Source organism: Rissa tridactyla, chromosome 1 (assembly GCF_028500815.1).
Source record: "Rissa tridactyla isolate bRisTri1 chromosome 1, bRisTri1.patW.cur.20221130, whole genome shotgun sequence".
NCBI classification, from domain to species: Eukaryota; Metazoa; Chordata; class Aves; order Charadriiformes; family Laridae; genus Rissa; species Rissa tridactyla.
This window is the reverse complement of record NC_071466.1, coordinates 186,748,940-186,773,662: the sequence shown is the minus strand read 5'-3', so window position 1 is coordinate 186,773,662 and position 24,723 is coordinate 186,748,940. Positions and strand designations below refer to the sequence as shown.

General features: G+C 43.5%; 1 protein-coding gene across 1 annotated transcript in view; it reads right to left on the bottom strand.

Moving 5' to 3' along the window:
* The window catches only part of PRICKLE1 (prickle planar cell polarity protein 1), a 65,694-nt gene extending 43,534 nt beyond the window's left edge, over positions 1 to 22,160 (bottom strand). Inside the window, exon 1 of the mRNA XM_054202648.1 lies at positions 21,940 to 22,160. The gene's annotated coding sequence lies outside the window, so the exon portion shown is untranslated. The remainder of the gene's footprint in view (positions 1 to 21,939) is intronic.
* Between the last annotated feature and the right edge of the window lie 2,563 nt (positions 22,161 to 24,723).

Here is a 24,723-nt window from a genome sequence, read left to right as displayed (position 1 = left end):
TACAAAATCATATGGCACAATCACACTGAAGAGAGACTAATTTTAGCACTCAAGATCTAGCAAGTTTCAGCAATTGTTAAAGGTTGATGATTACCGTAAAGCATCCCTAAATCTCTTGTCACTGTCCTTATGTGCATCAAGATCAGTATGACACAAATGAGACGCACAAAGCCAATCTCTCTTCCTTTGGGAAATGTAAACTGAAGTACTGGAGTCTTTTCCCAGCACTTTAAAAAAAAAATCAACCAAAACCCACAAGCCAAAATAAGTTCTAGTACCCTAGAAAAAGATTCAGAAGATCAGATGGCAAACTAAGAACCAACCACATCATTGCCTACATACAAAATATTTTGTTGATTTTTTTTTCATTGGAATTAATTCCATCTCATTGCCTATCATACATTAAAGAAAGGCACTGGGACGAAAGTTCTTGGATTTTATCTACAGGAAGAACATTAAAAAGAAAATGCCTGTCACATAGGAGACTCCAGCTTTAGTTATTACTTCCCTCATCCTAGACCTAAAAGATCTGAGGATATGCCTTCTTTTCCCAGGGCATGTACTCTTTACCTACCATTTAGACCCATCTTTATCCATGGTTTAGACTGAAACCTCCTCTGAAGTGGCTGAGACCTACCCAACCCACCCTTCCACTGATGAGGGGCAGTAAGTTTTGGCAGAGAGGCCAGGGGTGAGAGCTGTGCTGATGCAGACAAGGCAGGCAAAGGATTCCAACCCCTAATAACCCTTGCATCACCAAAAGCAGGAACAATGGTCAGTAGCATCCCCAACTATTTTAGCACATGCCAACATCTCCAAGAACCATTTCAGTTTTAGGGAAGTCATAAAAGTTAGTCAAGTAAAAAGAGCAGAAAGAGAGAAGTAGGGTAGACCTGCAGAACAAGACAAAGCAAGACGCTCAAGAACTGTAGAACTGGGGACTTTTAAGACACAACTTAAACCCATTTATGTTTGGGATGCTTCAGGGACTCTGCCTTCTTCCTCTGTGCTGACCACATGCAGCCCCCTTCTGCCAGCACTGGCATTCAGCTGATCGCATGGTGGAACTGTGCAGAAATTTAAACAAGCAGAAAACTAACTCTGCCAAAATAAAAAGACAAAAAAGTGAAATTTCTTGTTGATTTTTTAAACCAGTTCACCATGAGGTCTGACAAGCAGTAATGCCACTAGAAGGGGAAAGACAGACCACAGTAGCACTTATCTAAATAGCGCTCTAAGCCAGTGGAACCAGGCCCTCTGTGAGCATTTTCCCTTTGCTGTTCTCAAACCATTATTGTTGTATCTGTGCCAAGTGATTCCAGTTTCACATTCAGAGCGACACCCTCCATCTTTCTCTTCTTTTGCATTTGCTCATTGGGGTAGGGGAGGAGGAAGACACAAAGCTAAGTTTACTGTAGGCAGGAATTGGCTGTTTGCATTAGAAAAGAGTACTAGAGTTTTAAAATATAAATATATTTTAAATATATTTATATTTTATATATAATATAAAAATAATAATAAAAAAATAATATAATATAAATATATTAACTTCTATGGCCAAAGTATCCAGATACTCGCTCTATACAAGCAGAATTAAGCAGTGATAAACAACTTACAGAAAGAATAAAAAAAAGTTTTACTTACTTATCTGGAACAATGTAATCTGACTAAACAGTAATAGACTCATGCTAGACGGTAACACAAAAGAAGAATGCATTTCCTTCAGAGCTTGGATTTGAGCATCAGTGCAGAACAGTGGAATTCCTCAGAAGGACATGTTTTCCCTGCATGTCCATCTTACCTATCAGTGCCACCAAGAGAATCACAGAATGGCAGGGGTTGTAAGGGACCTTCGGAGATCATCTAGTCCACCCCCCCTGCTAAAGCAGGTTCACCTGGAGCAGGTTGGACAAGAACGCGTCCAGGCGGGTTTTGAGTATCTCCAAAGAAGGAGACTCCACACCTCCCTAGGCAGCCTGTTCCAGTGCTCTGTCACCCTTAAAGTACCACCCTCAAACACTCACTGCCAATAGGCCTGTTATGCTCAGATACCTTGAACAGCTCTCTTAACCATCCTCAGATGCCCAGAAGAGCCATGGGAATCAAAGGACAGCCTCCATGATAATCCCCACTCAAACCCAATTTCCACTAAATTGCTGTAGGTGTCTTTAGGCATCTGAAATCTTAGAGTCATTCTTGTTCTTTAAAGCATAGCTATGACTTATCAAACTTCTCCTGTGCTATCAAATTACCTGGAAGGAATCCACACTCGTAAAAATTTTGTCTCAAGGGGTATGAACATGCAACTTGCTGCTTGCACAGGAGCATGATGCAGACGTGCTGAATAGAAAACCAAAACAAACTCAGAGGTTCAAATTGAGCTGTAAGATTTCTACTCATTCAGAATGACCAGTTTCTCAACCTGATTTCATACCATGCAGATCTAGGAGACGACAATCTTTATTGCCTTTTATCTATATTTTCCTATGGAAGTACTCTAGAATTGCACTCATAAGCAGTTGTTTCTGAAGGCTTTCCTGATCTTGTAAACATTTTGCAGACAAATCCCTGACCACTCACAGGCCATGAATACGAGTAGGTTCTGCTGTCCCACATAATAGACAAGTTGCCTTAGCATGACAGAGCTCAACTGCTCATCACTTAGGGCACATTTCTAAGCAGCAACACAAAGCCCGTATTTCATGAATATAGCTTCTAAATTAATATTTTAGAAGCTATTTTCAAAAGAAAATCAACTTAGACCCTAATTCAATCTTAATCACCTCCTAACAGCGCTGGAAGGTATTGTTACTCAAGCGCCACTTAGACAACCATGCAGCCAGCGACTTCAGCAACCAGGCATCCGAGAATGAAGGAAGCCATACAAACAGGTCAACACACTCTTTGTAACTGATCACGATGGATTACTGCACCCTTGAAGAATAACTGTACACACCAGGGAAGGAAAGTTGGATTTTTCCTTTCTTCCAGGGGGAACACATGATTTACTAAAGACATTCTTATTTATGAAGACACAATTCATAGAAACACTGGCTTATTTACTAAGATACCTCCTGCATGCTGCAGAAATGCAAATGCAGCATTGATGCAGGGTGGTTTGAATTCAGTCAACCCTGCTTTGAAAGAAAGTTAGATCAAATGACCTCCTGAGGTCGTCTCCAACCAGAATGATTCTGCAAAAGCACCTGTACTTCCTCCTGTGGGGAACACAGTAACTATGCCAGCTCTTACATAGGATTTGTTTCAGGTTTGACCTGACACAAGTAAGTGTGAATGATAGAATAAGTCTAAACGTCCAAAACTCAGTTTTCCAATGAACCACGGGTGTGAAGACTGATGCTTTACAATTGTGATCAAACTCCACCATCCAGCATGATGAGAACATGCTTGAAGTGCTACAGAACTGTTGTCCTCCATTACAATGAATTTGTAACATTTTGAGCACAATGTTAATTTTATTTGCTTTTTTAAGCAAACTATAGTTGGTATAGATGTGCAAGCACGGCTCATACAATAACTTTGTTTCCTGAGGAGTACCAACACCCTAGTTAAGTTATCCTTTGAAGTGTATAACTCCCACTCAGGTCAAAACTATATTGCCATTTCATTACCAGCTGTATTAGGTCACTATAAGCTTGTTTCTATTCAAATGAAAGGAGGAACTGTTTGAAAAGTAGATAAGCTAATTACTTTTTCTTCTTTGTCTCTCCATATTCTCGATCAGTTGATCTTTACATCTTGCATCTTCACTGTGTTCCCATGAGTACTATTTTCCTTCTGTAATCACCACAGACTTAAGTCCTTGAGTGGAAGAAGAGCAGCCCCAAGTGTGGACACCAGTAGCAGGAAAGAACATACACAATACTTTAGACGGAAATGAGACTAGTTATGTAATAAGTTTAATTTTCTAAATTTCTTCCTGACAGACTCTACTGCTAAGAAAAAAAATGACTGGGAAAAACAAACACATTCACACTTGAAATTCTTCAATTCTTTAATAGATTTTTTTTTTTTAAGTACAGATAGGAAAATGTGCTTTTGGTGGAACAAACACAATCTTGTGTAAATCTGCCAAAGTAATCAAAACTTCGGTAGTCAATACTGGATTTGGTCTTAAGGGAGAAGCTTCCAAAGGCATTGCCAGTGGTAGTCCAAAAGTTGTTAAGTCTGATTATTTTTTATATAAGGTGAATGTGCCTAAGATTTGCCTTCATGAAGCATCATCTTAAAAAGAGTTAAGAACTTCAGAGCTGGACAAACTACAGAAGATGGCCTTTTTCAGCATTTTAGATTTTCACTTTGGTTTATGAGGTAGGTTTCCCAGCGGTACTATATACTTCAGTGAAGCATTTTGTCCAGATGCTGCCCTGATGCACCATATGGTGGCTTTAGAGAAGCAGCTCATAAACTAGGTCCATCAAATGAATTTAGTAGTATTAAAAAAAAAACAAACACAAACAAACCAGCCAGTGGCACCAGAGCTATACGTTCTACAGAAAGGGACGGGGATATTTTAGGTTTTCATTAAAAAATGATTTTATGAAGCAAAGAGGTGCTGTGTGGAAACAGCAATCAGCAATAGTCATTCATGCAATGTCAGCCCTCCAGTGAACCTGAGCTTCCAGAAGAAATAAAAACACCCTGTCCTTGTTTTTCAATACATTTTGTCTTATTTCAAGAAACGTCTTTGACATTTAGTTCAAGCTTCAGTGAAGGGGAAGAGCTGTCTACCTTTCAAAGAGACTTAAGATTGAATTAACACTGAGTTAGGAAGAATTTTATTTACATCACTAGGCATTCCTTGAGCTAACAATCTTGCCAAATCTTAGTTTGCTCTGGTCCCAGCACAAACATTGAACTATGGAATATCAACTGTAGACTGTTGCCTGTGTTGTCAGTTTTTTGTATTCTTGCACTACACTTTACACATCAGGGTACAGACAGCATGCTATCTACTCGGAGTCAAGAGAAGTATTACCTAATCAATACAAACTTCCTAAAATTTACACTAGAAGACTTAAAAACGAAAATCCCACATGACCAGTCTGTTATCCCCTGAAGGCATGTGTCATTCTGACAGACATGATTAGAATGTGATAAGAAAAGAATTTTAAAAACACTAAAGATCATGTACAGGAAGCAGCTTTAGGGTTATGCCTTATCAATCCAATCCACTTCCAGGTTCGTAATTAGTAAGAAATGGTCAGTCAGACAAAACATTCAGTTAGTATTTGCAGTAAGACTTACGTATTCTAAGTTCTAAATAAAAGTATCTGTACTTTTAAATGCAAAGCCTCTTTGTTAAGAAACCTTAGTTTAAGAAGTAAGGGCCAGTTCCATTCCTCCCATGTTCTGCAGGTCTCTGTCTATTTGTCACTCATACTCATTACTGGGCAAAATAATTTCTTACTATTTGTTATTCTTACTCTTTTGGTGTAAAATATGCGCAACTTTGATCCTTGAAGTCAGTTTCTTGAGCAGGTTGCTCAAGATCAAGATGATCACAGGCATTACAGACTTTATCATAATATATTGACTCCTGAAGTGCTTCAACTACTGCTGATGTTCAAAGGACTGACACCTCAGATGCAACTACACTGCTTTTATTAATTCCTCACATTGAAAAGAGTTTGTTTTTGTTTTTTTTTTTTTAAACTTATCATTCAGGCATATTTGAAGCCGTGCATCATCTGCTGAGAACTGAATGCTAATGGAATAATATTAAGAAATTTTGTGCTTGGTTTCCTTCTTAAAAGCAGTATGGCAGCACTGAGCACTTCTGTATGGCAATTTTGATGCCTCGTGATTGCACAATAAAACTAGCACCAGGGCTGAGCAACGCTTCACTCAAAGAAAGCTGTCGCTTAAGAGACTTCCCATTTCCTAGAAGCACATAGGAATCAACCATTTTTACCGCTCAGTTGGGGGTGATGGTTCATTTTTAATTACTTTAATTACTAATAAGTATTTTCTAGACTGTGCTCATTTGTACATATTCCACACCAGTAAGTCCTGCAATTCGGAAACACACTTTTGAGAGTCTCTCATTACACACTGAGTTTCAACCCATTTTAACACTTTATAAGATGCTCAGCACCACAGGTCTAACTCCCTGTCACCCAACGGCCAAGCTCCATCCTAAGTAATGCACATTTCATAGTAGCTCTTGCCTCCACACCCCTACATTGTGCTAGAGAGGGAACTAGCAACATACTCTGTTCAAACCCAGAACACGATGACAATAGCAATAAAAGAAACTTTACAGGAGGCCCAGGAATCGCTTCATTTTTTCCAATATGAGAGAGTGGAAGAGCATGCTCCCATCAGCAGCTTATTCTTATAACAAACCGATACGCAGGTGTGAACATTAAATAGGGACTACTAGAGATACACAATTAAAACTGACATTTTCGTGCAATTACAGCTTCTTAGGACAGAGGAGACCATAACGTCACATAGAAACAGCTGTATTTTAGAGTCTTCATATAAATTGAATACATCAGCAACAAACAACTGGGAGGAAAGGACATGGAAAAAAAAAAAGGCAGAAGGACAGAAGGAGTCCTCCAGGAGGTTAAACTGCTGCCACACAAAAATACCCTGTTAAACACTGATCAAGGGTTTGTGTGCCATGTGGGAGAATGTTAATTGTTTACAGGTACTCAGGGCTGGAGGACTTGGATGAATACCAGGAAGCAGCCCTGAGAAAGTCCATTGTACAATTTAGAAGGGAGAGGAATCACTGAAGGAGGCACTTTCATTTAAGTCCATCCTGCTAATTCCTAACCTAATTATTTACCACTGAGGGTTTCCTTTCCCAAGATTGAATTCAAGGAACAAAAAAACCCACCCCTGAAAGAATGTTCTCGTTCTCTTGTGGGAAGAAGGGTACAAAAGGAGACAGGTCTTGTTTGGTGTAGCACTAACCAGTATTTGTAGACGATTAAAAAAAAAAAGTGCCTTGTGGTTGTTTGAGAATGACTTCAATGCCTGCCACTCAGGTGATTCATTATTAGCACCTGTTTCACAGCCCCATCAGAAAGTCTATAAAGCTACTAACACTTTTCATGTTAACAGGACAATGCTCACAAGAATTTAGCTAAAAACTCTCCAACTATATGCCTAAAGTTCTGAGAAAACCACCATTTTATTTTTAAACAATATTTTGGTCAAGTTGGCGAGATGCTTGAGTTCCGCAGTGCCAGAAATTCCTCCCCATTTCTTTTTGCAGAAGATTTTCTGAATACTTAATAATTTGCCCGAGTGTAATGCTTCTGCAATTAGACTAGCTTAATCCCAGTGGAGGAGTTCACCATGCACGCAGCTCAGGGTTCAGCGCTCGACAGCTTTGACCCACACAATCTTCTGGCCACAGGCTGCACCACAGGCTGTCACCCTTTCTCTTGTTTGCCAGGTGAGTTGCATCCCTCCCTTATTTGATGGTCACCCTGCATCTGCGGAAAGAGACGGACACTGTTGTTGGAAGGCACAGCCCACCTGAATCTCACTGACCTCCTGAGGTGTCCCTTCTCCTTCCAAGGCCATTAGAGGGAACCCGTGACCATCCGCAGCCTGTATCCCAAGCAGAACTCCTCCACAGGCCTGAATTTAGCACCTGCCCATCCTTCCTTCAACAGGAGGACCAACAGTTACTGACGCCAAACGGCCTCCTCATGATTACCTAATGTTAACAGTATGTGAGCAAGGACACGTGAATTCTTAAGCCAACACAACGCGTTTCTCCTGTGGTCTCAGGCATGCCTATCTCACTCCCGTACCTGCAGGACAGGCTCACTTCAGCACAAAAGCTCCCCAGGAATGAGGGTGATAAGGAAGCGCTCCTTTGGCTATTCAGAGCAGCCCATTTCTTCCTCCTTCTTCTGCTGTCTGCCAGCCTGGTTAAACTAGTTTGGGCAGCTTACCAGGGGCTTGGAGAGAGACATCAAAGCACTTGCTTTTCTTCTGTTGTCTCCTGTGTTTGTGGAGCGGCTGTTATCCGGCTCCTGCCTCCATCTACGCACTCACTCAGACCACTTACACCCTCACGGAGCCACCACCACCACGTGTCCTTGTCCTGTCAGAGGGTCTTCTGGTGACTGAAAACCTGGTGAGGAAAAGCTGGCGTCCAGGCACAGAGTGCCATAGCCTGACAGGCTCCTGCCATTCCCCTCCGGTCAGCTGGGGCAACCCGAGGCCGAAGGCTTCATTTCTGTTCATGTTCTCCAGCTCTACCCGAAGAGCCACCTCCATCTTCTCCCAACAGAAGAAAAAAGTGAAGCAAGATGCCACCCGAAGAGATGCACATCTAAACGTATCTTTGAGCACACGGGCTGGGAGCTTCAGGCTTGTTCCCTTCTCCTTTGGGTTTCAGTACAATTTTGCAAATTAACGCAGAGACAGAGCAAGCAGAGGAATAGAAAAAACAGCGAGTCCTCTGATGCTTTGGATTGGCAGGTTGCAGTCTGTCCTTCAGGTCCATTTATTTCACTCATTTCAAGTAGAATTATAATAATTTGAGGGGAAAAAAGCACACAGGTTTTAGTTTGCACTCAGTGTCAGGGCAAACAAGTCTTTTTTAAATGAGCCCTAAACTTCGGTCTTGAAACACGGGCAGGCAGAATCGCCTCGAGTGCCACAGAGCGCACTGGAAAACGCAGGAGGGACCTCATTTCCCCGCACCCAGCATGGCTTCTAACACCTTCTCCCGCAGGACCGTCGGAGTAGCTCCCCTCAGCGCCCGGCCACACCGGCCCGAGACCCTGTGGGGCTCCGCCAGTCCCGCGCAGGGCCGCGGCCGCCGCCGCCTCAGCGCCGGCCGCCGGGCGCCATCTAGCGGGGGCCGCGGCCGCTCGTTGCCGCCTCCGGTGCCCCGGGTCTGACGAGGGGGAAGTCGGCCCTCCCGCCCGCCGCCGGCCCGCCGCCCCCGGCCTCCTGCCAGGCCGAGGGGACCGCGGAATCCTCCCCGATCGAGGTGACCTCTCGATGGTCGGAGGGCTGGAGCACCTCTCGTGTGAGGACGAGCTGCGACAGCTGGGGTTGTTCAGCCTGGAGAAGGGAAGGCTCCAGGGAGACCTTACAGCAGCCTTCCAGTACCTAAAGGGGGCTACAGGAAAGATGGGGAGGGACTTTTTACAAGGGCATGCAGTGATTAGGATGAGAGGTCATGGCTTCAAACTGGAAGAGGGTAGATTTAGATTAGATATAAGGGTTGCCCAGAGAAGCTGTGGATGCCCCATCCCTGGAAGTGTTCAAGGCCAGGCTGAACAGGCTTTGAGCAGCCTGGTCTAGTAGGAGGTGTCCCTGCCCATGGCAGGGGGGTTGGAACTAGATGGCTTTAAGGTCCCTTCCAATCCAAACCATTCTATGATTCTATGAAACAAGCTCTCCATCATTCATCAACCTTTCACTCAGCTATAAATTAAGCTGCCATCACAAGTCACACACCAACTGCATCCATGGCAGCAACTCCTCTCCCAGGTGAGGAGATAAAGGCTCACGGTGTTTTTCCACCAGGACCGTGAGGTCCCCCACTGGAAATTACTAGCGGCTAGAGCTGTAACACCACAGGCTATGAGCTTTCCATACCCCACCAGTAAACTAGTGCATCTCCTGTCATCTCAGAGTCTGTACATGGTATTTCCCTGACCAGATCTGGCTGCCACCCTCCCCATTGCAGCACCCTGCCTCTCAGCCCATCCCTGGAGTCACCAGCTGCAAGGCGGCCCAGGCAGGCACTGCCACGCTAGTCTGGTTTTCTTTGCAAAACCAGAAATGTAGTTAGAGCTCAAATCCCGTATTTCAGGATTCAAGTGAAAACGTCTGAGACTTATTAATTCTGCATATTTTTCATGTATGCAGTTTCAAGGTGACTATTCCCAAGCTTGTCTCCTGCAGACAGCTAGCATGGCACTGACTTGAGATCCACCTTCTCAGGCAGGTACACTCTGCCCTCATGCTGGTAATGCACCTTCCAGCATTGGCCCATTCAACAGCTACAGAAACACTTCAGTTTTGCAGATGCTCCCCAAACTGAAGTTCAGAAATATGAATTTAACCACAACCTCGAGAGATTCTCAGCCTTTTTTTATTCCATAAAGTATCACAGAACAAATTAATTTGTAGGTGAGGGTTGGAACTGTTTCACAGGAAAGAAAATTGAGGCTACCAGAATGCTCTTAGACATCAATGTTACAAAATTGTCTCTAAATAGTAATTTTGGAAGGATGTCAAGAAATATATCTTTCCTATGCACCTTTCCACAGTGTACTAATTTTTAATCTTGTTCACCTTCCTTAAACAGGACACAAAGTCAGACAAAAACTTAGAGCCTGCTGGCATTATTTAAAATGTTGCTTTAGTTCCACCCCCCCAACCCCCGGCTTTTGTCCTTAACACATGCATATTCTTGAAGAGTTTTAAACACTTTCTCACAGTGTACACCATGACGCAGACCTGTAACTGAATAGAAGGGTTACTCAAGAGTAATCTATTCACACTCATGATCCCATACACTTTCACTCACTGCCACAGAAGACATGGGTACTAAGCATCTATCAGAGGCATCTTGTCAGAAAGCATTTGTGTGAGAAAAAGCTAGCTTTTAAGGATGCCTGAAATAGGTACATGGTGACCTATTCAGTAGTCATAGTTTTTAGGATACCTACATTCAAATCAAGACTGCAAGTAAATAGCTCTGGAATTATTTACTAGAAAGACTGCTTCCTAAAATTTACCTTGGGTTTACTGCTACTTCCAAACCAGATTTGTGTCTTGCAGAAGTGTTGCACCATCAGCTCTGTATTTTCTGGTGACAGCTCCTCAAAACTATCTATAAACAAGTTCAAGCTCTGGATCTCTAAATACATCTCCATTTCCTGAGGTCAAGCCTTACATCACCAGTTTCCCAAGAGGCAGAAAGTTACTTAAGTCTCTTCAGAGACTTTAGTCACCAACCTTATTACATGACATTGTCTTTGACTAGCTGTCAACCACTACAACTAACAAAGAGCCAGAAGGATGCTCTTCTACTCCCATCTCTTTTTAAATGGAAATACTTTCTCCATTAAACTGATAAGGTGCTTCGTCTTGCTTGGCAAAGATTTCAGTCCTCCTTCAAGCTTGCTGTATATACCATTTTGGATTAGAGACTAATTTTCCCCAGAGATTCTCATACTCAAGCCACGGCGCTCTCTTGTTTCTCTTGTACCCAAAGATGGCTTTTCTACACCAGACCTTATGCTTTGGAAATACTACCAAAAGTAGCTTCTCTTCCAGCCGTCCATTGCAGCCTCCACAATAATAACTCTCAGAAGAGCGTAAAAATGCTCCAGAAATGGTATGACAGAATGAGTCTCAAAGCTATCAGATTAAAAATGAGTAAAACCTACCACCAGGAAGACCACCTGCACATCTTCGCATTCAGAAGCCTGTCAGTTCCCTACTCCCCAACAAGGACTGCTCTATCAGAACAAAGCCAAGAAGCTTCCAGCTGAGAAGAGTTTATTTGATTGACAAGCATATGTACCCCTATCATACACCTGTCTCTGCCCCCACCACTCCTCACATCAGCTATAGACTAACACTACTGCACCGAGCACGGCAGCTCACAGCAGCAGTGAACACCACACCTTGGTTTAGTCTCCATTATCATGTTACTGTTGGACAACTATACTTCAAAAAAAAGCCATGGCTCATGCTACAATCCATTCACTATGATAAATCAACTATCTAAAATGCTTCATTTTTCCCACGGTAAGTAATGCAAAACCTAGCAAGAACAAGGGAGAACTCGCTATCAGAATTAACAGCTGCAGTCAAGAGGTCAGAAGCTGGTTGTGCATCACCTCTGTGGCTGGGAAGCCACATTGAAGATGGAGGCCTGCAACACTACAACCCTGTACAGCACAGCAAGCCTCTGTGGCACCTTCTGTCCCTGATACTTCACTGATACGTAAGGCCACCACATGCTAGCTAAGCAACCTCTTGAATTTTTTGGGGGTATGGGGGATTAAAATTGAAGGGGAAAGTTCAAGGACGGAACACCATAAGAGGCAAAACACCACAGAGTTTTCACTGTCACCAGAATCAGGTTAGAGATAAAATTTAAGGGATATACTAAGCCTACCACATTCTTCAAGTTTAAAGAGACTCTTGTGGACACCTGTGATTTGCTACTCAAGCAGAAAACAAAATTTCAAATAAGCCAATAGATCTACTCCAAGTTAGAATGCATTACAAGAGTCAACTATTTCATGTTATTTTTTTTTAAACTATAAAAAGAGTCAGTCAAAGCAACATTTCAGTTAGGTAGAGAATGCTGCATTAATTTCAAAAACTAAATAGCGGTAAAGTTGGAGTCTGTTGCACTGGTTAATGAATGAGGTGACTGTTTTCGAAGATATCCACACATGTACAGATCATAACTAGCATGAATAGTTTTTACAGCACTGCTGTATAATCTCATTCATTTATTTGACTACTGATGGTAATTAAGGACCATAATCCATTGCCAAAAAATAAACAAATGTGAGTAACCACCAATACTTAAGCAATGGCAGAAATTGCGTGTGGATATTCCAGTTTTATTGCCAAATACTTAACTGTTCAGAGAAAATTTGCAATTAAAGTTCTTGACTATGTACAAAGAATAAGAATGGAGCTGAATATTTCACAAGCACAGGAAAAACAACAATAATCAAGAATTAGCATTTTGAACATGGATAATGAGGAACAAGATTCACAGATTAGAACTACTAAAGCAATAGAAAACCACAAAAAGTTTAAGTTGGATAGAGCCAATCCAGCCTTCTTTCCTTCGGGACTTGCACAGGAATACAGCTGCACCCCTGACTTTTTGTAAGATCTGTCCCTAGTAAGGTAAGTACTTAACCATGCATATTGCTTATTAACTACCAAAATTGATGTAGTAGTACTGAGGTATTAAATAAAAGAAATAAACATAATGATTAGGGGTACTAGCTGTAATACATTATATACGAAAATGAAACATTATGTACGAAGAGAAACAAGCACAGCAACTGATATCTACAAACTGAAGTCACAGTGGCACATTGAACAATTTTAGGTTAACCAGACTCACTTAAAAATAGAAACCAGAGGCCGGGCTCTTCTCTCACCCCATTTTACATGTCTTTACTTCCATTGATTTCAAGTGGAGTTCTTCACAATTTATGCCATTGTGAGAGGAGAATCAAGCCTTGTGTGTTTGAAAGGAAACAGCAGACATGTTTCCCACCAGAGTGCACAGGGAGATTTTAAAAAAACACAAGTATATGAACTGTGAAACCGATAGAGTACACAAGCAAAGGCAGGCAAAGAGGCTCTAGCTGGGGGTGGTGGTGGGGAACTTGCAGCTTATCCAGGGTGGGTTTTTTTTTTTGAAGACTTGGGATTGGTATTAAGAAATCAGAAGCCCAGTCATTAAACTGGCTTTAAAATAAAATTTTAGAAATAAATATTGTATTTTCTTTCCGACAAACACCATTGAGTTATATTTTCCTACAGTTACTCTATAAAATGAGGAGCGGGCCATTTTCTTTGTGAAGGACACAGATTTTCCACTCCCAGAAACTGGGAAGTGGGAGAGAAGTCTGAACTACTTGCATGACTAGAAGTGGTGCATAACCATCACTCACACACAAGCTCAGGCAGATGATCTTCCAAAACCCTTCAGGATCAAACTACTGTAAAATTAGTTGTCCGGATGAAAAAGCAACACTTGTGACTGGAACTCAAGTCAGACAAAACCACTTCATGGTTTGACCTGTGAGACAACAGAAGCTATGGCTTTATGGTCTATTTTTTGGGGTAGTAGCACATGGTTTGGAAGCTCGTCCTTCACCACTCTGGTGAGCAGCTCTGTGCACTAACACAATCATCGTATGTGTCTGTACTGATTTGGGAAGCTCACTTAAAACAAAAAGCAAGAAAATGCCCAAACATTTTCAAAACCATCTTTACTTTCCTGCTCAAGCTGTGCTAGCACAACTAAGCAACAGTGCAAGGGAAATAGTATTTTACAGAGGGAATACAGACTTATTACATTGTTTTATCAGGTTTATATACCATAGAAATACAAGATTGAAGTCATTCATACTCATTCAGAGTCCAACACTGACAGAATATCACTGTAACTGCCTCTTTGGTATTGCTTTTCCCCCCACCTTCACCGGTGCACAACCGATGTTGCAGCTTACATACTGGTGTTTAAGCTTCCCCCTGCACTCCAGTAGGAAGACATACTGGCAGTTTCCTTTCAAAAATACGTCTAGATTCTCTTCTCACAATTACATTAAATATTGGCTGATTTAGTACACAACAAAGCAGGAAGAAGGTAAATGCACAGAATTGCCTGAAGGAGGATGACTGCTACCTGCAGAAGTAGTGTTGCATAATTCAAGATATACCTGCTGATTTTCATGAGACCTGTTCTTTCAAAGCATCAGTCTCCTTCCAGAGGCCATGGGAAGGTGGAAAGAAACCCAAGAACAAACACATACGCCCTTGAATATCCAACTTTGAGTTTTTCAGAGTTAGTATTTGGATGTTGAACACTGACTTACACATCGAAGTTAAAAAAGAAAGCCTTAAATGAACAGGAGTCTGGTATCACCCCAATTCCTAAAATAAGGCCACCAAGTATACCTTTGCGCTACTATACCACAGCCAAAGAGTCCTCATCATATCAAGTACCTCTTTACAGCATCAGCTCCAGACTAATAAGACATCAACTGATAGGTCAAAAAGGTTTATAAACAGCTACAGTACAATATGAGACAGACAGGAAGACAATAAAAACTAACCTACCAAAATTACAGCCTAAAAGATGGCAGATTCAGAACTAGACAATAGAGCTCTGAGCGTCAGGGGAGATTTTGCAAAGAAGCCTGAAAAGCAATAAATCTGCAGTAATGAAACTGATGCCTGCTTGTCGCTGTGGTCACTTCAGTTCAATCAAATACCTGCATTGCTCAAGTTCAATATATTAACAGTTACTCTAAAACCGCAAGAGCTGTTCTTGCATGAAATCAACAGTTTTATATAACTGGAAAATCATATATTGAGAAAGAAATGAGCTATTAGCCTGGACCACTGAACTACAGCTTCGCACCACCTGAAATCCCCTGCAAAGATTGCCCAAGCAGATTGTCTGTATGAAAGGTCGGGAGGGTAAAGCCCTTGACTGGATTCACAAACAGCTAAATCAACCATTCAGCTCACTAACCCACTCAGCAGCATCCTTCGCTGTGAGAGCTTCCACAGCTTTTTGGGAGCTCCTACTGGAACACAAGAGCAACACACAGGGCTCCCTCTTACCACACAGATGCTCTCTCCAGCCTCACCCGAGTATACAGCTCCCTTCCAAGAGCCTTCTAAGGGGAGGCCAATGCCCCACAAAAGGGGACCCAAACTCTGGGATCTGGCTGCAGAGAAGAGCTGCCAAGGGGCACCCTCCCCCTCTACTCTGCCCTGGTGAGGCCAAATCTGGAGCGCTGTGTCTAGTTCTGGACCCCCAAGTTCAAGGACAGGGAACTGCTGGAGAAAGTCAAGCGGATGGCTACAAGGATGATCAAGTGAATGGAGCACCTCTCTTATGAGGAAAGGCTGAGACACCTGGGTCTGTTTATCCTGGAGAAGAGAAGACTGAGAGGGGACCTCATCAATGCTTATAAATATCTAAAGGGCAAGTGTCAAGGGGATGGTGTCAGAATGTTCTCAGTGGTGCCCAGTGACAGGACAAGGGATAACGGGCACAAGCTAAAATACAGGAAATTCCATCTCAACATGAGGAAAAACTTCTTTACTTCGAGGGTGCCAGAGCACTGGCAAAGGCTGCCCAGAGAGGTGGCAGAGTCTTCTTCTCTAGAGATATCCAAAACCCGTCTGGATGCGTTCCTGTCCAACCTGCTCTAGGTGAACCTGCTTTGGCAGGGGGGTTGGACTAGATGATCTCCAGAGGTCCTTTCCAACCCCTACCATTCTGTGATTCTGTAACACAACTGCGTACTTTTTAGGCAGCTCACATTTCTGCTGAATAGTGGTGGTACCTCCTAGGAGATACCTGTGGAAATCCAAACCTACCCCGAGCTGCTGAGAGGACAGAACAAAGCTGCATCCTGGGTAACAACATCCTTACCAGGCTGGAAATTATGTACTTTTCCAGTACCTCGGTACAGACGAGAGCCTGGTCTGCTTTCTACATGTTTGGCAATACTCTAAGACATTCGTTGGCTATTGGCCTGCCAAGCTGTTTAGGCTTATAAGTTCCTTTGCATTCGCTTTGTACTATTAGTTTTGTTAAACATAAACATATCCTCTGTGTATCTTATTCCCATATTCCATATGCACAGAACGAACTCATTTCAGTCCTAGGATGAATGGGAGGTCAATATTTATCACACAGATCCACCATGCTTTGCAAACAAGACTGAAAAAGCCTCTCACAATGAAGTTATCCATATGATCTTTCTGATGAGCAAAGCATGAGAAAACAGTTCAAAGCTCTCAGAAAGCCATATGTATACTTTTACAAAAGACATCTGCAATTCACCAGTGAGGTTCTAGACCTAGCATAATTCATTTAGCAGTCTGTACATATAGATGCAAATACACTAGGTTCAGACATTTCTTCAATGCCTTCATAAAATTCATTTTAAAGTATATAAATATTCACACTTTGAGCAGTCATCTCAGCATGTGAAGTTTTTTCCTACAAAAATACCAATTCCTGCAAAGATGCTGAAATAAGGTAAAAATACATTAGTCCTAAAGTATGCACACAAACACATGCAATTTCTTTACATAAAGACTTTTGAACTTCTGGGTGATTAACTGTAACACTTGATTACAAAAAGAGATTTTAAAAAACACCTTCACTAATCATGCACTAATTTTTAACATACTTGAAAACAAGTCAGCTTTTACTGTGGTTAGACAAGTTGATCCCCACTTGAAAGCGCAAGGCGGCTTTCAATTTGTGCCCCAGTTATTGTGCGTTTGTCCTGCTACAGAAATGGGCTATGGGGGAGGGCAGTGTCCGACTTGCCCATGCGCTCGACGGGTTGAGCAAGAGCGCCCAGGTGCCTCGGCAGAGCCTCTTGCTGAGCTAGCACTATCTCTGTCACAGGAGAACTTTGTTAATGAAGAGATTAGGGGAGAGTAAAAGGGGTAAAGCAGAACAATTACAGCACTTGTGTCAGAGGTGGTTTACATTGCTCCAATGAGGAGCACGGGAATACAGAAGAGATGTGTGCTTTGAGGAGTGGCATGGCACTATCTGTCCAGAGATGTTTAAAGATTCAATTGCACAATTCTTTCATTTCACTCCTAAGATTGGTGAGAGAAGATGAGCTTTCCTACAGAACAAGAGGATGCAGGAGTCCTACCACACAGTGTGATCTGAAGCCTACGTTACTATATTCATAACTGCATTTATGTTCTTATTTTCTTTTTAAAACACTCAAGCACCTTCAGAAATGAAGATGTTTGGACAATGAAGACCCCCTTTGAGAAAATCCAAGGGACTAACATTGCCTCGCTTAAAAGAAAAAAATCCATAAGTTTTATTATAAGCATCATGATATTGACATGCAGATTTTTAATCATGCTGGTTGCAATTATACAAATCAGCGATCAAATCCACTGAGAAGTCAGTTTTCATATACAACACATTAACACAAACATTAGATACGGCTTTGGCATGTTGCCGTCAGACAAGCCTGGTTCTGGAATCATGTAATATTAAGACTGGGGCTACTTGATGCAAGATTAGAAAGCACCAAGCTCAAAAAGGTGGTTATGAAAACATCACAGGAAACAAAATTTATTCTAAATAAAAGCAAAGCAATCATATTTCAATATTTGGATGGCAGTTGGAAATGCTTTTTTGGCATGCAGCTGCTCCACGAAGCCAATATTGTATGTAACTGGAAACATTTCAAAAAACCAGAATTGTTACTGAAGTCAAAGACTGTAATTGCAAGCTGTGGGATCTGTGCTTAGATAAAAGAAGGGCAACTGAATGAAACTGTTACAGATATAAACCTACAAGCACACTCCATAATACTTATCACTTCATTGCCAACTTGGTAGAACTAGAGAGTAAGGGAGGGGGGAGACAGAAAATGAAGGCGAGAAACACGCAAGGCAGAACAGCAAGAGCTATCAGGAGCTATAAATCAATGTTTCAAACACAAACCTTAGACAAGAATACATGACTTTGGTACAAAACAACTGAAATAACACAGTTCCAGCTTTTGTTGATGTGTAATCCACTGGAAATGAAAGGCCTGCCTGAGAGACTGCCTACCCCAGGTTTACTAACTAGCAAAACACTCAGAGCTTGATCGGTTCAAAATGATCTTGAAAAGCAACTCGCCAATCTTATGGTTCTGTTTAAGAACTTTTAAGGAATTAGCCTTCCAGACAGACTTCCAAGAAAAGGTAAACTAGCAAAAAGCTGTCATTTACAGATATTTTAAAAATACTAAAAATGTTTGTATTGGCTCGTACCTCTTCTATCTGAGGCACTTCACTCATTTTGTACATTTAAAAAAGCCTCCTTGCACAAGAACGTGCTTGAGAAGTATTGTCAGTTTTGTGCTGAGAAGTCATTTGCTCCATTAGTTTTGCCAAAAAAAAAAAGAAAAGAGTATAATTTATTTAGTGCACAATATAAACAAGCAAAATACAAGAGGAAGAGTTACAGCAGACCACTTGTGAAATTTTCTTCAGTAACTGGAAATACACTTTGACAATGAACCAGCAGCCAAAGAGCTGCTTCTGTAAAAAGCGTGCAATTTTGGCAAATTGTGATCTGATAGTCTATCTGGGAATTTCTGCCAGAAATGCCACGACTTCAGTGTGCTACTACTTGCAAAACATGTTTCTTCCCATCATTCTTCAGCGATAAGGTGGGGGGGGGGGGGGGGGAAAAGATGAGCGATAGCTGTGCTGTATCCTTCCAAGCTGGTTCTTCCCATTATACAACTCCTAATCCAAACAATTTAAGCACACAAGTAAAAGCTACTCATTTCTGTAAACATTTCCAGGAGCAGGACCTAAGCATGCATGGCTTACACCAAGCACACACTAATGACTAGAGCTAACCTCAAGTTTACCTCTGTTTAAACAGCAGAAGGCAGAAAACAGTGCTGGCCAAAATGAAGTTTAAGCCTTAATACAAGGGGGCAAAGTGAATCTTGATATAAGCCACTTGGTCACGATGCACCAATCCCATAATCAAGTATTCTTCATACAACATCATATCACACAATTTTCCCAGAAACACAAACGATGCTTTGTGATTTTTTTTTTTTAAAGAAAAAGTAATGTTTCAGAGCATGTTTTTATACCCCAACAGCAGGGATCTCTTTACTTTAGGATAAGGTAGTGCTTGAAAACAGAAACAAAACCCAGCTTGTTTGTTTGTTTTAAATGGACTTCACCACTGCACATACAATTAACTCTGGAATGCACAAGACACAGCATCTAAGCAAACAGAGGCTTTAAATTTAAGTGCAACTCTCAGTCTGATCTGTTAGAAGCTGTGTAGAGCAGCCGTTGACAATATATTAAGCAAGATCCATATTACAAAGGGAAAGGACTTTTAGGCTGGGATACAAAGGCTGCAGCTTTAGAAAGGGTCAAAGCAATCTGCAAAGACATAATATAAACCAAAGCCATTTAAATTACCCTGTAAAATGTAGACGTTCATTAGCATAGAAAAGTTTCACAGGAAAACAATGACAAAGTAAAAGCCATATGATTTTCATATGCTAATTAATTAAATATGCCAAATGCATTTAATCTCTTATTATAACCATAGGGGGAGACAGACCAAACTCTTGGAAGTTCTGAAAAGCCAGGTCATTAGCCTGCCAAGTCATTCTTCAGATCTCCTCCTTATACACAAACTTACATTCCCAACTTATTATATATGTAAGTAAAACCTGGCTCCCCCCTCCTGCCCCCTCCTTTTCTCCTTCTTTGGAAGACACTTGCTATCTCCTACTCCTGTATTCTAAACGTCTTATTAAATATTAGAAAGAACTCGTTTGCTAAGGGGAAAAATAAAAGCACAGAAGCCATTTTGCCAAAAGCCTGAGCTGAACTCCCTGGTCCCCCTAAGATGTAGAATAAGCTAGTTGAAAATGAGATTAATAACATTCTTGCACATACGCATGAAAATCCACGCATAGTTTGTAGTCTTTCACTTTTAAGTTCAGATGACATTTCTAGCCATTTCTTGCCTTTCCAAACAAGAAAAGGATTCTGATGTTTACGTAAGGTTCTTCTTGCTTAATAAATCTTAAATTGAAACAGATTTTTTTTTTTAAACAATTACCTTCTTCAGAGTTATCATACTACAGGATATTAGGAAAAACCAGACTCTCCTGTTGCTTTTACCCACATCTGACTCCAATCTTAATAGTTTAGCTATTAACCCTGTAAGGTCCCCCCACACACACCTTGCCCAGTTGATGTTAAAATTTTTATATGACTGATCTGGGCTTACTCATTACAAAACCTTTTGTTATACAGAAAGCAAGCAGCTCCGTGGACCTTGATTTACAGGACACAATTAACCATGTTGTTGGCAGAACTGCACCAGCCCGGCTCATCCGGGGCTCTGCGGTGAGAAATGAAAGGATCTGTCACTGCAGTCAGAGTAACTGCTCTCCTTCCCTCCTCTCCCCTTCCTTCCCTTTCCAAGCCCACTCTGACCTGCTGGCATTTTGGGATGAAAACCTGGCCACTTTGATATACCTGGGCTGTAAAGAAGTACTAAAAATAACAGTAATTCCTCCTAGAAATAACAGTAACTAGAGATAAAGGCGGGAGAAACGCATCCTACCAGAACATCTCAGTAGTCACTCCGAGTTTGCCATGCAAAATGTGCAGTTTAAAGACCTCAGTCACCAGCTAAACAGTGAACTTTGCCAGCAGTAACACCAGCCATTTATTTTTGCCACCTTTTAGGTTTCAGTATGTAGGGAAAACGCATTGTTAACCTTTAAATCCTCTGTATAAACATTTCTCAGAGAGCTTGTAAAATATCCCCTGCCGCGTTTCCTGGCTCTCCAGTTGATGGCATTTAGAAACACTGGTACTGGCGGGTGCTTTATTTTGCTTTCCTGGGCAGCCCCCCTGGGGGCACAGTGACAGATCCCCGGCCGAGGCCAGACCCGGCCGCCCCGGGCTGGGACCACAAGGAAGGCGCCCTGGACTCAGCCCGGCCCGAGGATAAACGCTGGAGTTTGGAAACCGGCGGTGGGAATAAATATCCTGGGAGAAGAGGCTCGGGGAGTGTCCATCGCCCTTCCAGAGCTCTCTTCATTGAGGAAGGAAAAAAATAAAGGCATATTTCGGTGCTGTCGGAAGGGAGAAGGGGGGTTACCCCCCAGCAACACAGCGGGCTCGGGGGAAGAGCCCGCAGGATGCCGGACCGAGGTCGCCCCCCGCCCCCGGCTCGGGGCTGGAGGTCGTCCGGTGGCGAACACTTCGCTGAGGACGAGGAGGAGGCGGCGGCTGCCTGGAAGAGGCCAGTTGTCACCCCACTGACAGGCAACAGCTGAGCTCCCGCATCCGGACCCTCATCCAGACCGGCGGCCCCGGCGCCACCCGCTCCGCCGGTCGCACCGAGCCGGCGCCGCGCCATCCTCCCCCCCGGCCCCCAACCCCCGACAGCCGCGGCGGGGCTCGCCGGGAGCCCCCCACCCCGCTCTCCCGAGTCGACGGCCCCCGTCCAACAACTCCGCGCAGGACGGCGCTGCCAAGCGCCGGCTCCCGGTTCGGGCGGCTCCTTACGGGCACCTCTCGGCCATGCAAACCCCGGGCGGGCTTGTCGCGGCCCACCGAGCATCCCGCCCCTCAGTCACCCCGGGAGCCGCCACTTACCCTCCCCGCAGCGCGGACGAACCGCGTCGACGTATTCCCGAGCGGCGACGAAAGGGTCCGTCACATCGACGGCGGGGGAAGGCGGGCTCCCGCGGAGTCAGTGCCGGCGAGAGAAGCGCATCTCCGGCAGCGCCGCGGAGGGGAGGGGAGAGTCCGCCCCGGCCGGAGCCCGCTCCGTCGCCGCCACCGCCCCGCCGCGAGTGGCCGAACCCCGCGCCCGCTCCCCGCCCTAATGGGGCTCCACCGCCCCGCGCCCGGCACGGCGACATGCGCCTCCCGCCGCCCCCATTGGCTGTCGCCCGCCGCGCCCCACCAATCGCCGTCGGGCCGGGGCGGCCGGCGGCTCGGGAAACCCGGCGGGGAGGAGCGGAGCGGGGCGAGGCGGGGCGCGAGGGGCGGGGCCCGGTCCCGGCACCGCCCGGATGACCGGCGGCGGCGGGGCGAAGGGAGGCGCGGTGCCGGCTGGAGACCACGGGGGCATGGGCAAAACTTGTGAAAAACCCTTCCCCCCCCTCCCTCCCCCACCAATTTGGGAAGGTCAGGGAGCAGGCGGACGGGCAGGCTCCCCCCGCTCCGTTTCCCCCGGTCAGACGGAGCTCTGAGACCAGTTGGTGGCTCCTCGCCGAGAGGGCGAAGGTGGTTGCGGCCCACGGTGTTGTCAATGGGCTGCACACACGCACCGGTTGTATCCAGGGCGTTGCTGGAGGGAACGGGGCCACCATGATCCTTGGCCATGGTCCCGCACCATCATCCCTCGCCGTTGTCCCTCACCACCATTCCGTGCCGTTGTCCCTTGGCCTCTCGAGTGCATGGAGCCTGTAGCCACCAGGCTTAGAAAAGCTCCCTGATATCGTTGGCAGCGCTGGGCTTTTCCCAAAGCAAAGCAGCCCCGGTGTTGCCGTAAATCAGATGGCGAAACGAACAGGGTAGGCATTAAAGGGACGCTGAAGCAGCCAGGTGCACGTTTAAATCCCTCCCCTTACACTATTACCGGCATTTTTGGCGTCTATTTAAGCCACTGGAGTTCACCACCCTTGTCTCAGCTACTCACGCCTCGCGCCCTTTAGGCAACATGAGTTGAGCTCCTGATTTTCCAGGGTCTCACAGTGCTTAAATCCTTGATGAAAAAATCAAAGGGAAGGATGAGTAACAATGAAGACGTTTAACTTAATGTTGTATTTTTTCTATAGATGCAAATTGGAGAGCGAGTTAATTTTACCAGAGTGGCTTCTAAGTGGTCGCAAACTCTCCCCACTTGGTGAAACAAACGTGTTTAGAACTGTGAAAGCTTCATATAAAGCTAAAATTTGGTCTGTTGTCTGGCAGTGTCTCTCTTGATTCTCTAAACAAGGAATTATTTGAGGTTAGGAAATGGCAATTTTCCCTTTGTGTTTTGAAGCGCATTTGGTTTTCCTGTGTTAACAGAGTAAGTTTTTTGTCTGGAATCCAATCTGGTCAAAATCATCTTTCTGTATTTGAAAAAAAATAAAAAAGTAATACTCACAGGAAACGACTTTAGATTACAACCCTAGGCTACAACTTTATTACAGGCAAGAGTGTTAAACTTACTTATCACCTTAAAAGTTTCAGCTGCAATTCTAACCCTGGGTGCTCTGCTCTGCTGTTTCCTTGCTGTCTGGATGTGGTGTCACCGTCATGTTGCTGAACACTTCCTTTTAAATCTTATCCAAGTCTGAAAAGAAACATTTTCAGATTGCATCTGCATGGAGTTTTTCAGAGAGAAAGCAAAGACACTTGTACAGATGGGTGAAACCTCATTATTAGAGGTCTCCATCACTTTTTCCATCAGGATGAATTTGGATGTCTCCTATAATTTAAGAAAAAAAAAACAAAAAGAAGGATGAAGTAGAAATGTAAAAAAAATTAATACTTTCTAAAGGGAATATGAAGAAAAGGGTGGCAAAGATGGCAAAAGGGCTGCTTGTAGCCATCTGCTGCTACAGAGCTGTTTGTCCCTTGTCCTCTCTTCTTCCCTGCCACCTATTCGAGCATTTCTGTAGCACTTATCACTGAGATCTAAATACGTTTAGGCTGTGCTGCCAGCATTACATGATTTCCGTCATTTATTCCTTTCCCACTTCAGGTTCCAAAGGCATAGGAAATAAGATTGCTTGGCTTTTAAATAACCTTGTCAAAGGTGTTTACAGTCATATATTAGCAGATCTGAATCTGGAATGAAAGAATTTATGGCCAATGCACTCTTTTAAGTTGTGTATCTGTTTATCTGATCCTCACTTACAAATGCCTCTAATTAAGCTATAAACTCTTAGTTTCTACTTAACCATATGGGTAGCCTGGGAAGTTTGCTACAATAATGTAATTTACCCGTTCTACAGCCGCGTCTGCAATGCAAATCCAGCGTAACTGCTTTAATAGCGTTACAGCCCGCTCTGTTTTTCACAACATGGACAGAAAAAAAGCCTGCCCAAGTTACCAACTTGGTAATGATGAAACAGCGCAGTTTTCTCTTTGGACCTGTGGGACTTCATGTCGGGGAGAAAATACATGCATAATCCTGCACACGGTAGGAAATGAGAGAAAAAAATAAAGTCTGCAAATGTAAGTATTGGGGAAGGGGCTATAATCTTCTCCATCTTTTTTTTTTTGCACTTTCCCTGGGAGCTACTTGGCTCCCCTGTGATTTTGTTGCATTCTACCCTTGGGTACTATTTGTGGGTTTTAGTTGGATGCACTTTTCATTCACTTGAAGTCTGGATAATTTGATGATGAGGTCTACTCTGCCACTGGAGTGGGCTGAGAGAG